A 15,999-nucleotide genomic window follows, 5' to 3' on the forward strand; every position below is an offset into this window, starting at 1 on the left:
AAAACCGTAGTCCATCAGCAAATATTTCACTCTCCTCTTTAAAAAAATGAGAGGATGACATTATTATGGCAGTAATAACTGCTTTTTAAGACTCTTATCACCTCTAGCAAGGACAAATAGATAAAAACATAACTTGGCTTAGAACCTGGCAGCTGAGTCCCAGGAACAGCAGGTGAGAAGAAGGTGAATTTGTATCCTTCTGAGACTTGGTCTTGGATTATTAGTGAAGTGCAATTTGGGCCCAAATGGCATATCCCAGTAAAAGAAACACTTTTTTTTAAAAGTGTTTCAGAGGACCAGCACCTGAGACATGCTGTTCTCACCTGCTTGTACACCTTTCAATTTCAGTTTGTGGAGGCTTTTCCAGGCTATTACTCTTGTTCTTTTAGAAATGATCAGGCAGTGTTGTGTGAATTACTACACAAGAAAAGACACATTTGCAGCACAGCAAGCCAGGACATCCAGACTTGCTTCAGATGAGCAGATGATGATGATGTCATAACTTGTTGAGACTTTCAGATCTGCACAAAGCTTTCAATTTTACCTTTATTTGCCAACAATTCTGGAAAATCATCTATGCAGTTCCCCTCTGATTCAGTACACAGAATTCAGTACTGTGTATAGGGCATCATCTTCTTTATCAGCCAAGATAAAGGAATGTTCTGCCAACATCTAGAACTTGCCCCAAGTGCTTGAGGTAAGGAAAGGTAGCAGAAATCACAAAGAAAGGAGGGAGAACAGACTAAAAACCTTCACGTCTTTCAAAGTATTAGGACTGCTAGGATTGCATTGTGAATCTGACAGCATCCATCTTACTTCTTCCTCACTCCCTAGTGCCACAGTTTGCAGAAGGTACCTAGATTTTATCAGAAAACTAGGGACGAAATTTACTATATCATTTATATCTCTACTTCCCTCAAATGTGCCTGCTCCATCTGACTCAATCTCTTTCAGCAGTGGTGAAAATAAGCACAAACTTACTAATAATAAGGTTCTAAGACCACAACTTCACCTGATTAGTCTAGCACTTCTCATCTGTACTGGCTTCCCAGACATAACACCCTGCAGACCCTTTTCTGAAGATCTCAGTGAAACGAATGTATTCAAATAGACTGACTGTCTTGTCACTAAAAATGCCACTTGTTGATAGATGCTTTTCAAGGAAAAAAAACTACAATGAACTTGGACAGAAAGCAAATCACGATGAACCCAGACTGATTCTGTCAGTTTTGGGAAAGCAGATGATGCACTATGTGACAGATGTTTTCCATGATGTCCCACCTGACACAATTAGCAGTTTTCTATACACTCGGCATTCAGGATGATACTTTTCCTTGTCAGGTGTGTAGCTCTGACTAAATGCTCTAGACAGTTTCAGGTGAACCTGCTCAGCTGTTTCGAATGAGGCTTAGAATATGTTCACTGGCTTATTGCTGCCTGATATCCAAAAGAAATGGGCTAACTGAGAAGGAAGAAGAATAAAGAGAAGGGAGTTTCTGGTGAGAAAGTACAAGTGTATAAAATGTGTCTGATCCAGATGCACTGGATAATCTGGAAAGAAACTATGTGTGTACCTGGGCCCATATACTCTAAACAGCCAGGATTCCTTTCTCTCACCGGCTCTTCTGCTGTCAGTTAATAATTGTATCAGCAACAGCAATCATTCTCAATCATTGTTTCTTGATAAGGCAGAAGATATTTCCGCGTCAGTAAATCAGAGATTGCTTTGATAGTTGAAGCAGCAGTAAAAAAAATCACCACTTTCAGAGCATAAAGGAAAATTCCAATGGAGTTCATTTTTCAGTCCTGTAATAACTAGATTTAAAGAAGCATTGCATTTGTGAATCATCCAGAAATCCTCATAATCTTGCTCTGTTTTTTAAACTAATTAAAGTAAGTAATTTTCCATCCTCTGCTACTGCTCTGTCTTGGCACAAGCATTAGCCTTTTAGCATTTAGATATGCAATTCACACTGAATTTTTTATTGATTTGCTCTGTGCTGTTTAACTCCAAAGCTGGGCTCCCTGTGGTCTTGTAATATTAAAACAGTTACAAGGCTAATCTAGTGCATCTATATGTTCTGTGCATGTATGGTATGATTGCTCCAAATACTGATGGGTTTCATTTATTTTGGGACAATGGCAGAGCTGCCTTTCCTATAGTACATTAATTTCTCCATAAGTAGAAAAGAAGGATAGTTTGGGTTTTTGTTTTTTTTTTTTTTCTTCTTAAAGACAGCTGTAGGGGAGAAGGGCTTGTATTGTTAGCACATCAGCAAGGCAAAATAAGCTAGTTGTGAAAGCAAATAATTAACAAAAAAGGATATAACTGCTCCTGGCTTCCTTGCTGTCTTTCCTTTCCTCATCATGACCATGCCATGTCTTACACATTGCCTGCCCTCTCCACAGGTTGGCTCCCAGTTCTGCCTCATACAGGGCAAACATATCTAGCCCATCACCCTCTGTTTCTTCAGCCTCATGTCCCAGACCTTTTCCTCCCAGAGTAAAGAGAAAGAGCAGAGTAGAAAGAAGGAATGTGTGCCACTTTACAAACTGGCCATTACCAACTGATTTATGATATGGCAGAGACAACAAGGCCTCAGCTGTACCTCTTTGCTGCTTAACTAAACACTTCTGTTTTCTGAGTCTCTAGTGTGAAAGAAAGGTAAAGACATTCCTCATTTTCTGAAAGCCCAGATAAATGGCATGATCTCTCTGCTACTGTTGCAGGGAAAGGGGCTGGCAAAGCCTGGGAAGAAAGTTTAGCTTTTTCTCGCCAAGAACAGCTCATTCAAGATGCAAGGTGACACAGCAATCAGTGTGATGGATTGTGACAAGTCTGGCAGACTAAAAATTCTCAGGAGAGATGCTGTGACAGCTTCAGGTTGTAACACTTGCCCATTTTCTTGTTCTGCTTCTGTTTCCTGTAAAGAGAAAAGTTCATTTTATAAACGTTTTTTTAAATAAAAATAAAAATCATCAATGATGATGGTGATAACAACATTTTTTATCTCTTCCAGAACTGCAAAGTATCAACAAGATAGATTCTTCATTATGCCTTTTGAATATATTTTATTCAAAGATAAAGGAGAAGAAAGGCAAAGTCTCATTTCTGGACTTAAAAGAACTCTCATAAAAGGCAGATATTTAGATCAGACCAAAATGGCCTGAAACCATCTTTATTATTCTGGCATTCAAGAGTCAGCTTGCCTGCTTGAAGTTCTACATGTCTTATAAATGAAACATTTTCTTTAGGTGTGCTCAGTGGCTGCATGAGTCCTCATCCAGTAAAGTATTTTGCAGCCAGTGGGTTGAATCCATACACTGGACCAAACTGGGAGTAATATTACTCTGTACTGGTAATTTCTTAAAAGCCACTATAAAGGACTGTTGCCAGCTATAATCCATGTATAGCCCGCATTACGCAAAAATAAGCCAGCATGTGTCTTAGGAGCTGTTCAGATAGAAATTAGTCCCCAGAGAGAATTGCCAGACTCTTTTATTTGGGTGAGCAACCAATAAATGACTGATAACACTTGCTGCTTTCCCAAGAATTTTCACCCAGTTTCATTGGATTTCACTTTCACTGTGGTCCCACGTGGAATGGAGCACCCAGATAATGTGTAGAATGGGAACTTAGATGAATCTGGGCTCACAGAGCTGAACAGAGGAGGGAAAGCGTGTACAATGGTTTGAAGTGACTATATAGAAAAAAAAAAGCTCCTAAAACTTCTAGGATTACAACTATACAGAGAAAGCAATAGACACCAAATAATGGAATTTGAGTCTAATTAGACAAATAAGCAGAACTGGTAGTTAAGGAGAAGGAATCTCTTGGCAATTTTCTGCCTCAAAGATGAATACCAGAAAGGGTCTGAAGAACTTCTGGAATGATGGGCCGTTCTGTATCCACTACCCGCTTGCAGCCAGTGTTGACACTTTTTTGAAGTTATAAGGAGAGCCTGGGAGAACAGTGCTATGCTTTGAGATCCAAATCTCATTAAATGATCATCCATCCCACTTTTTTCCTAGCATTAGGTCAAGCATGGATCTGTTGCATATCTGAGTGCAGGTCCTGAGCCTAGAAAGAAGATCATGTCCAAGCTATTACCTATTGCCACCTACCCGTCCACATTGTGCTTCAAAGCCTGCAGAGGCACATTCACACCAGCTGGGCTGAGTATATTCTCCCAGCTGGGGACAGTTTTCTGCAGGTAGCAGCTGCAAGGTTTGCCTTCCCTTCCCCACTCCAGTACTGGCAGTCCTTAGCAAAATTCAAGTAGTGCTTTCAGTACCTCTATTTCTGCACTGTTGAAGCTGAGCAACAGCAGCTTCCTGGAGCACAAGGAAAGCACTGCATTTTTTCTTTGGATTGGTACATTTTTGGCAAACTTAGTGTCCCCCTTTCCTTATTCAGATCTTGTTGATAAGTATCAACACTGATTTTCCTGGGCCAAAATTCTTCCAAAGACAGAAGACCTCAATTTCTGAGAAAAATTATGAAAAAAAAATTAATTAAGAAGGCTTTTTCTGCTATTGGTCTGGCAGTTGTTTTGTTTTCTAAAGCAGACTGTTCTCTGAGTTTACATCTGCCTGTGGGGTTCCACTAGTCCTTCTTAAATTTTTTTTCTCTACTTAGTTCTTCTTTTATGTAGCCACCACCAGTGCAGTTCATCCTGATGCCTTTTCCTGGTCTTAAAATTGAGAGCCAGACACAGTTAAGGGATGAGGGGTTTTTACTTTGGTATTTTAATAAGGATCCTTATGGTGCACTGTTTTGCCTAGGTGGGATGTGCCGCGATGCACACACACAATAGATTGTGTATACAATTTATAGACCTTAAAACTAACATATCTAACAAGGATGTCCCAATGGGAGGCCTGGATGAATGGCATCCCATTATTATCCCATCTCAAGGAATTCTCCCCTAGATAGGATAAATCTGTAGTTTACAGGATATGTTCTAGAGAGGACCTTGGCTTCCTAAGATAAGATAGGATTTTCCTGCCTGCCATGAGGCCTTTAGGATGTATTGCTAGGTCTCCTGGCACCAAAAAATACTAGGGTTATGCTAAGTTAAGGAATTACAGGTAGGCATGCTAAGAATACTGAGGATACGTAAAAGTTATATAAGGAGTATATAAAAGAAAAAGCAAAAATCACCTTTGTGTCAATCTAGTTGTTTGCAGCTAGCTTCTACCTCTCAACTGGATCAACCTTCTCTGCCTGGCCGTATGATGCGCCAGACCACCTGCACATTCCAAGGCTTTCATGAGAACTGGCATAAATAGGAATCATCCATCTTTACTCTTCATATCTAGAATGTCCATTATCTACTCTAGAGAGCCTCTTCACTCATGTCAGTGTTGTTCCCTGGTTGCTCTCTCCTGTTGGAGGGCGTCAGAGACAGCAGCTGTGAGAGCTGGCAGAGGTGAACCCTGATGGAAATCATGGAAAACTGGCTGTTCTTTGCAGCTCTTCTACTCAGCTTGTCTGGAACTGAGAAGTTTAACTACATAATTGCAGGCTTATTGTCCATGACTTTTGACATGGTTTGCTTCTCAATCCTCCTACAACAGCAGATTCCAGAAATTTATTCACCACTGGATTCTTTTATTCCTTCAAAGTGATTTCATGCTAATTTTATGGAGTCACCCTTTGCTTTCGAACTGCAGAACAGTCTTCCTCTGGAAACCCACCGCCTGATTGCCTTTACCTGTCCAATCTTCACTACCACCCACTTAGAGGGGTACAGAACAGAATTGCACATAATGGTTATTGAAATAAAGGTACTGTGGATTTAGGTACAAAAGAATAATTCCCTCCACCTTCTTCTCCCTCCTTCCGTGGCGGTGCTTAGCATTGTTCTAGGTTTTTTACAACTTAGTGCTGTTGTACACTGAAGCAATATTTGCAGAGACCTGTCAGCAGTGACTCTGAGAGCTCTGTCCTGAGCTGAATTGCCAATTCTGCTCTCAGTGACACAATAACATGGCTTAGAGTTATTTATCTGTAGATATATTGTTTTGGGCTTATGCTGAAGGTCATCAGCCATTCCTTTGCCCATTAAATCAGTTTTGAAAGGTCATTCTGGACTGTCATTCTCATCATTAACTGTGGCGTTTGACTGAAAGACTATCATAGTATCCAGCAGCAGGATTGGAGGTTTCGCTGTTCAGCTCCTTCAAAGTTTTCAGATGAGGATGCTAAATAAAACCTGAGGGGCATCATTACTGAATATTTTCCACTCAGCAAAATGACCATTAAGTTTCTTTTTCTTCAACTGGATTTCAGTCTGTGAAAGAACTTACATTTCTTAACAGCCCCTCTGATTTTGGGATGCTTTCCTCTCCCTCCCCAATGCACCGTTAGGTAAGTGATCCTCAGGAGAATTCTCTGGGCCTCTGTTTCTACCCAGTTCTGGATTTTTAATAATGATTATGCAGCAGAGGCAGGGCAGACCTCTTGCTTTTAGGACTAGTCCTGATTGCCTGCTGATTTCATGTTTCTCCAGAGAGCCTGCGACAGAATGAGTTGAGAAGCTTTACAACCTTCAGTGATGTTGCACCCTCCTCTTTCCATTCTTAACCACTCATTGTTAACAGCAAGATGCATTGTTGGCAGCAAGATGCTGACTGAGAGGTGAGCCATGTAGGTATGTGTATCCATATTTGCCCCCACAATGGTATAGCTTCCTCTGCCACTTCCTGCCTGTTGCTCACATGCTGCAACTGCAGTTTTTAAATGCATATAGAATATTGCAGAAAGCACAGCCAGTACTTATACAGAAGACCAGTATTATAATCTGTAACAAAAAAAAAAAGTGAGTCTGTAAGATCTTATCTGTGTGCTCTGACTGAAGCCTTACTCACAATCATGTGAAATTCGTTACTGTGGCCTGTGCTGGCCTTCCTTATGATATTTCCCAAGAGAGACAGCAGGAAGAGTGTAATATCCAATCAGGTTAAACTATGAATTTCTCATCTTACTTTAAAAGAGAGTGTTTCTGGACAGAAGAATGATGAGATCCTGAGGGAAAGGCAGTGTTGATGGCACTGGGAACCTGAGAACAGTCTGGTGTATGATGGTGCAGTGGATCTCAGATGAGATGTACCGGGTTCTCACCTGTGTCTGCAGAGGAGGCCTCAGCTTGCACGTGCCCAGATTTATTACTGTATCTCTTAGAACTGCCCTGTTCTTTCATCTTGTCTGACATGGGTTGCAAAAGGACATTTGGGAATTCTGTGGCAGGACAGGGCAACTCGCTCATTCTGCTTGTACTCTCTTCTGTTTTTAGCTGCAATGCAATCACTGTTAAATATCAAAGCAGAAACAATCTCAGAGGAAGGGAAGGGAAGGGAAGGGAAGGGAAGGGAAGGGAAGGGAAGGGAAGGGAAGGGAAGGGAAGGGAAGGGAAGGGAAGGGAAGGGAAGGGAAGGGAAGGGAAGGGAAGGGAAGGGAAGGGAAGGGAAGGGAAGAAGAAAGAGAACAAAAGGCTGTTGGAATCTCTGTAGATTCAAGAAGGGGGGGTGCATTAACTGTTATCAACCATGCAAAGAAATATATGGTTCTTCTCTGCACTAGGTACTTTATTCTACATTTTCTATAGAGTAATTTACTGTTTTTTGCCCTAATAGTGGTTTCCAATCAGATGAAGTATGAATTTTCAGTTATTGTGATCTATATGTGCTGTGATTTCCTTTTAAGTAGGACTGCTTTTAATTTTGTGTGTCCTTTATTCTTCTTTGAAAGAAAAATTAATTTGCCATCTTCATTCAATGCATAATCTTTATCTCCTGCCCTGATGTTCAAAAAGCATTCTTCTGAAAGTACACTGTTTTCTTCCAGCAAATTCTCTGTATCTTCACTTCAATGCTGTACAAGTAAAATTTGTTTCAGAGGCATATAAGGAGAGATCTGTTTGTACAATTAGTGGCATTAGCATCTGAAAGTCTCTAAATAATGGGTATGTGGCAAAAAATACCTGTGTCATTCTGCTTTTACAGGGCTATGAAGGGATGAATTGGCCAGAAAACAGCTTTTTGGATTTTATCCACAGAGAAAGGTAGCCAATTCAGGAGTTTGGAACTGCCAAGAGAAGGTCAGCAGGAGAGTTCACAGTTTTTGGAAAGATCAAGAAACAAGATCCTTTTTCTCCAGGAGCTAAAAGACTACAACAAGGAAAGCAGGAAATAGTGGTTTTGTTTTTTTTTAATTCTGTGGAATGATACGTTGCTTCTAAAAAAGACACCAAAAATCCACATGCAAAACAAAAAAACCCTAACAACAACAAAAAACCCCACACCAACCCCAAAATACACTCCATCTGAAAAGAACAAAGTGAGGATGAGGTGTTGAAACTCAGTTTTTAATGCTTACTCCCCATTTTCTTTCAATGAGGAGACCTAGAGCAGGAAATACATTATTGCACAGAAAAGCTTCAGGAAATTATTACCACAAAGGGATTTTCTTGTGAAATCCTCACTCCTCAGTCTGGGCCCAGGCTCGGAACTCAAAAGTTCAAGGTGATCTGTGATACAGCTTAAAAACAGGATGAGAACAATGAGCTCCATATTACAGTATTTCAGGTCACTTTGAACTTGTGTTTCGAAAAATCCCCTACTGATATTTATTTCCCAAAGGACTTCAGTGCAGTGATAATGTGAAGGAATTCTTGGCCCAGGAAAAGAGTATGAAATATCTGCTGTTATTTCTCTGCTGTAACTGAGAACGCTGCTGGTTTAGGTCTGCTGACACAAGGGCATGCATCCACAGAAATGACAGGAGGAACATTCATCACTCCCTTCAGCTGCCTTGTTGACAGGACAAGGCTGAATTCCCCTTAAATAGTGAAGAAGTGCTCAAGAGCAGTGTAGACTCACAGGTCACGGATGCCTCTACACACAGGTGCACTCTGCTATAAAAGAGGGCACCTTACTATCCTGGTGAATAGTGCATTGAATAGTTATATTGCAATGCAGCTCTATGAAAGGAGCATATATCTTAATTCTTGTACCCATTCATAGAGATACTGCTTCAGTGATGCTCATGGTTTCTAACTCCAGGATTCATTCAACTACATTCATTTTTCAACTGCAGTTGCAGGAGATACCCCTAATAATAGCAAATTTTTCTGATGACTCAGTGGTCCCTGAGTCTTGGATGGAAGCAGAAGTCAAGCACCAGGGGACAGAAAAGACAAGAGCCATAATTGAGTTAATCATGTCCTTCTGCCTGCAAGGCACAGTTATTCCAGAATGAGACAGGGTTCAAATGTAAAGGACACTAGCAATCCCATGAGTCCTAGAAATAGCATTTCATTGTACTTATAGTCCTTGTTTAGGCTCCTTCTGTATGGAGAAAGAGCTGTTGTCAAGAATGATATAGTGTAGCTAGGGTCTGCATAACTTTTGGGAAGAAGAGCTCTCCGCAGTTCCTAACAGAAAATATTTACCTCTACTAGCATAATATCATTCATTTACTGCAATATGTCTTTGTGCTCCAGTGTGATCCTCTCTGTGGGCCGCAAAAGGAATCACTGCTCTGGAGCTTGGACAGTTTCTTCCCTCTTCTCCTTTTCTGACCCTGGTGTTTTCAGGGTCTTTCTTGCATTTTTTTTTAATCTCACTATTCATGGCATTGTGACCTTTCTTAAATACCTTTGCTGAGAGGTGACATGAGCTTGACTGAGGGGCTCAGCTATGTCCTGTGTTGGGTCTGTTGGAACCAGCTGGAACTGCCTGGGATCATCTGTGTCCAGCACAACTTAACTCTTGGCCTCTTCACAGAGACTAGTGCTGCAGACTCTCCACTGTCAAAGCCTGGACATCTACATCTAATATTTTCCACTTCTTGTCTCTGTGAAACTGAATTGTCATTAAATTATGTATTCATCATATACTCCTCAGAAATTCAGTTGTATCTACAAAAAAAGATCCACACCTGAAAATCAAAGTAACATCATCACAGACCCAGCAAAGATGGACAGTTTACACACACAGGAAGTCTAGCTCATGTCCTTTCTCCATATTACAACTGCAAAATTATAAACATGTATAAACATCCAGCCTTTTCCAGGAAAGTGGGGCCTCAGCACATGTAGTGGTACCTTAGGAAGACAAATGTTTTCACCACAAATACACCTCCTGCTTTCCTCCTTTCCCCTTAGCTTTTATTGCTAAGCAGAAGGTCATCTAATATTGGGTATCTGCAGCATTCCCAGCTGTGTCACTTCCCAGCTCCCCACCCACCCAACTGCCTGCTCTCTGCAGGGGCAAGTAAGAAGCAGAGAAGGATTCCTGCTGTCCAAGAACTGTTTGGAAACAAGTAAAACAGCAGTATATCATCAACATTATTTTAGTCACAAGTGCAAAGCATGGCATTATATTGGCTGTTAAGAAGAAAGTTAACTTGGTAACTTCCTCTCAGCCAGAACCCAGTGCAAGGCAGGTTTTCTCTTAGATGAGTTTTCTAAAGAAAGTTTTTCAAATGCCATTGGGGAAACAATTTCTGCCTAAAAATAGGTTCTAAAAACCCTCAAGCTGAACAGAGAATGGCTCAGTCATGTCAGCTGAAAAAAAAAAAAAAAAAAAAAAAAAAAAAAAAAAAAAAAAAGTGAGCAGTTTCATAGCTGACCAACAAGTGAGAGAAACATGACTGGATTTTTTCAGGTTAATTCTGCAAGCTTCAGTTAGGGAGAAAAGATTTTGTTATTTTAAAAGACACTACTGTGGCCAGTTGCTTAGATACTAAAAATATCTTCATTGTGTTCCTGAAATGTGTTGCTTTACTAAAAGATGAATTGTTGCTCCTTTCTGTAGGCAGAGGCATGTTCATGTGACTGGAAGAGTGAAAATCTAATATTTTTAATGCTCTTTTCAAAGAATCACTGTAAATTTGTCCCTTCCCTGACTCGAAAGATGAAAAGGCATCTGTTTGTAGGCAAGAATCCAGAGTCTCTCATTAACTGTAGTGTTCCGGTTGGGATTAATAGCTGTGTAAATGTGGAGAGTCCTCTTCTCCTGAAGCACATCTCCTTAGACTTCTGAGGCAGCACAGTGGGGGAAAAGAATGATCATAGACCATCAGTGTCTTCTTGGGATTTATAAAGTTAAAACAACTGGATGCCCAAGACAGCCTCTAAAAACTCCTTCCACATGCTATGAGACTCTGAAGGGGTTTTTCTCACCATTTTGAGAAATGTATTGCATTCCATGAGCTGTTTGGTGTTCTAGCCATTTTCCTGGCCCATCCATAAGAAAAGGGGTAGTGGAAAGGAAAGAATTAAAGAAAAATATGTTTAACATTTCTTAATTCAGTATTGAAAGACTTGTGTGCAAAATTCCTTGAGGTGTCTTTCCTTCATGACATGCGGGATTCATTCCCAGTTAAGAGGATGGTAAACAATCAGGGCAGAAGTATGAAGTATTTTTGTTTTCATATGTAAGACTCTCTCCCCTTGACTAGGAATCTTGTCACACTTCTGCCTGTAACCTGTGTCCATAGCCTATGGGAATGCTTTGTCCTTTTGGTTTTGTTTCCCCAGGCTGAATGCAGACTGTGTTTCTCAGGGGGTCTTTTCTGCTTTTGCAAAGAGCAAGTGTTTGACATACGGCATAAATTGTAAATGGGCAGTCACCAACAGAACATAGCAAAGCCCAGGTTTTCGGAACACCAATTAAATAATGAGTCCCTGTAATCTGTGTTCAGTATTTCATAAATATGAAATGCAGTTCCATGGTGGATAGGCAGGTAAGGGAATCACTGGCAAGCTATGGTTTCAGCTAATAGCAGTATAAGTGCTCTAAGTTTGATCTTTCAAATTCAACAAGGTATGTCTTCATTTATATCTGCTGTATGTCTTCAAAATATAGCTCCCTTAATGTAATTGCTATAGGTGCAAATTTGTAATTTTTAAGTTTATATAAATCCAGTATATGGCCATTTATTTTTTAGTAAAGCAATCTCAGTCTGAAAATATATAACTCCAGAAGGAGCATACACTGGTATAGATGGTACACCAATTACCTAAAAAAGGAATTGATCTTTCAGACAGATAATGATGCAACAGGCTTCCATGAATGGGTTGGTTATGCAGTCATTTGCAAATGTCCTACCTTAATAATTTTCTTCCACAAAAGGCCATTTCATCAAAATAAAAGCTTTACCAAAATTTTCTGATGAAATTTCCTTGAAAAGAAAAGGATGGAGTAGAGTGCTTTGATAAGGTCAGCCCTTTTAAGAGCAAGCTTTCTATTTTCTGTGGCATGCCATTGGTCTTGTTTGAATCTTTGTTTTTTCTATAACAATAAACACAAGTAGTTCATATGTGAACACAGCATTTTGATAGTGCCATGGCATTTGATTTCTTCCAAGTTCCTTCTTTTCACCAAAATTTACTTCTAAGGAAGAACTAACAGGGTTGGTTTCTTTTTTCTCTACCTGCTTTTGACTTAAATATCTGGCATTTCTAATGTCCTTCTTAAACACGTAGCCAAATTGTTAGTGGGTGGTCATGAGCAATTTGAGTCTTATCATTTCTTATTGTTAATCCCTGCTAAATGTTGTAGTATTTCTAAGTAGTGACCAAGGGAAAACCTGTATTGTGACCTTTCAACTCAGACTAAGGTTTACAATAATAATAATAATACAATAAAATAATATAAACCAATATAAACTATAAACAATAAACTATAAAAAATTAAGATAATAGTAATAATAATAATGGTATAATAATAACTGGACTTAATAATTTCTGTCCTATGCCTGAAAGGAGTGCCAGTTGAGTTAAAGGAAAAAGTCTCATCCTGCTCTTACTTGTATCCAGCTAGAACTGAACTCCTGAGAAGTCACTGGGTAAGGTTCTACTATGCAAGTTAATTTTTTTTCAGAACATTGGTCTGTTTATTTGGTACTACATTGAAGAAAATTGATGGGCAGAGATGGGTAACCAACAAAATAGAATTGTTTCAGCCAGGTTTGTAAAGTGAAGTTGGACTGTCCATTCCTAAGGAGAAATGTCTAACTGAACAAGTGTTTGCAGTCATACCAGGAAAATTGGAGGATGTGTGGTAGTTGTTTGATACTTATGATATGATGGGAGTTAGAAACTGGTCTTATTTCAGACATTTTCCAGTTTGTGATGCTTGATTTAGAAAACTCTTTTTAATTTTAACATTTGTCTATCTTCAGGTGGGTATATGTGGGTGTATGTCTAGTTATGTGGATTCCTTTAAACTATGCAGCAAATGAGAAGTCTTCCTATTTTATTTAAAGAACCAGAGTTCAACATTTGTATCTGAGATGGCTTCTCTTTTGTTAAGATGTAAAGTATGTCCAAACCTGTCTTGAACAATTGTTTGATGAGATAATTGTATATGATGGTCCTATCATTTCCCTTTATCTATGAAGAAACATAATGTATGAAGAAACTCTTGATTAATCCACTCTCATACCTCAAACTTCTGGGTGTCTCATTTGGGGCATATGAAACTCCTTCCATTGCTTTCACAGTCAAAACAAAAATGTGTGAGTGCTAGTGAGAAATCTGTTTCATGGCACCTAGCCATATGTTAAATATTCTGGCAGAAACATATGACAATTACTAGCTCATATACAAAACTCAGGAAATGTCAATTGTTTCAGTCCTCCAGTAGCTGTTTCCCCAAACCACTATGAATTTCTGTAATTACTGTAACAGGAAGTCCTGATGTTAATACCTTAATAGAAACACAGTATATTGTCATAGATTAAGAGGATGACTTTTCAAGTCAGATTAAGCTTTCTAATTCAATCTCATGACTTTGTTGTAAGGTCATGGTTAATGACTTAGAAATTAGTACCATGAGGCATGTGAAGGTCTTTTGGAACTATACGCAGCTAATAATTCAGCTGTGCATCTCCTATCCATTTGCAAACTCATCAGCCAGGTTTTGCACGCCATAACTTAAAACTGAGGAGATTTTTCATGTTGTAAATTTGCCTAATTCCTGGACAACAGCTCCTGCTATCTCCACCAATATATGTTTTCCCACCTTCCTGGCAGGTACATCTGGTAGGTACTTTTTTCAGAGCGGGGTATGCATTGAACTTTCACTGGCACTAACATAAACCCATTCTCAGAGATTTGCTTCTTTTTTTTAAAGACAGGCCTGTAGTTTCATAAATTAATATTGCATTATGGTCTCTACAGTGCCTTCCTGGACCAATACAAATAGATGGTAAAGCCACAGAAATTGTTCCAAGGGCTGTTACCTCATGTATCCTAAGGTTCTTGCCATCAGGCTAAAGCTGACCATTTTTTTTCTTATATTTTATATGATTTTTTGGTTCACTCCCTAGAAATTATGCTCTTGAGTCTCAGAATATCTTACATAAGATGTAGACAAATTGAAGCTGTGTATGAGTGATGAAGAAAAGCATTTCAACAGTGATGTATGATCTAATTAAACTGCCCATGCTGTAGTTCTGTGGGCTTACCTCCTCACAGATGGGCTTTGGCAAATGTCGGGACAGGCTACCCTCCATAACTTCCCCAACCTCCCCAACACCCATGATCCCGTCCATCCAAAAATGCATGTCTGAATGGTGTCAAGTGTTGAGGAGGAGCCTGCCAGACTGCCCAGCAGCAAAAAGGAGAGATTTTACCTGCTCATAGAGCCTCAGAAACTCAAGCTCTTGAGAAGCAGGACTTAAAACCGGTGCTGCACAGTCAGTCTTCTCTCATTTCCATAGAATTCTCAGTTCAGGCTGAGCTTCTGTGAAGAGGAGGCAGGAGAAATACAGTGCCACTGGCAGCTCAAACAATTTACATAATGCAGGGGACCACTGGAACTTGTAGGACTTCTCAAAACTGTCTGACTAAGACCAAGTTTCTACTCTGTTTCAACCTTCTTAGCATGCAAGCTGTGTGGTTTGGCTCTCTTAGGCTCTGTTTTCTGGGTGCTGGAGATACTTGTACTGCATCCAAAGTAAATAAAGGCCTTCCCCACTCCTGCTCTCTCAATGTGTGACTTTCTTTGTTGACTTTTCTGTGTATGGGGCAAAATGCAATAGCACTCACACTGTGGAGTCAGCCCTGCACATTTATGCACATGTGTAAGCAGAGTGTAGGAGGCTCAGAGGGTGTATACAGTCATATCTGGGGTTTGTGTAGAAAGTCTGCTGCAAAAATTAACTTGTCTTCCACTTGCTTGTTTGGCTTCAGGTAGCAGTAGCAAGTAAGATCATGTGTTTGCAGTAATGAAAGGCACTGTCTCACTGTAGTTGGAGACAGGTTATGCCAAGGCTGATTCTTGGGCTGAGAAGGCAAAATTGAATTTTTGAAAAGGATGAGAAGATAATCCCTTTCTACTAAAGAAATTAAAATTTAAAGGTAAATTTCTTAGAAGAGAACAACTCAAAAAAGGAGCACAGCTGTCAACCAGAGTTGGTTCTTTGCTAATGTTCTGACTCTACACATTGCTATATATTAATATGTTATATGCATTTGGATATAAATTCCAATGAATTAGCCCTGAGACCTTTCAGAGATGCTGTAGGTAAATGCATTGTTTCCAGAAGACACTTCCTGCCTCATTGCAGCAATGCTTATACGTTTGGTTATATCTTCAACTTAGTTTACTTATGTGCTATTAAAGCACTAGAGATAAATGTTTCTTATTCCTTTTTTTTTTAGTGTTCTAAACAATGGGGTTTTTATCTCAATGAAAATACACAGTAAATACTGCATTCCTTATGTTTTGTTTCTGTGCATCTCCCTATTTCTTTAAATATATGTCTTGGTCTTGGAACAATAGAAAATAAAAGATGTGCATTAATCTGAGCAGAGAGCACCTCATGGTCTGAATTGTCATTATCTCTCCAGGAGAGATCTGCTTGTTTTTTCAAAAGACAAACAAAAAGGAGAAAAGTCTGAGTATGAGCTGTCTCGTTCTTCCCTCTTGCAAAGTTGTTAAATTCTTTTCACAACAAGATTTGTGGTGGTATGTGGTCCCCCT

This window comes from Zosterops lateralis (assembly GCF_965231275.1).
Source record: "Zosterops lateralis genome assembly, chromosome: Z".
NCBI classification, from domain to species: Eukaryota; Metazoa; Chordata; class Aves; order Passeriformes; family Zosteropidae; genus Zosterops; species Zosterops lateralis.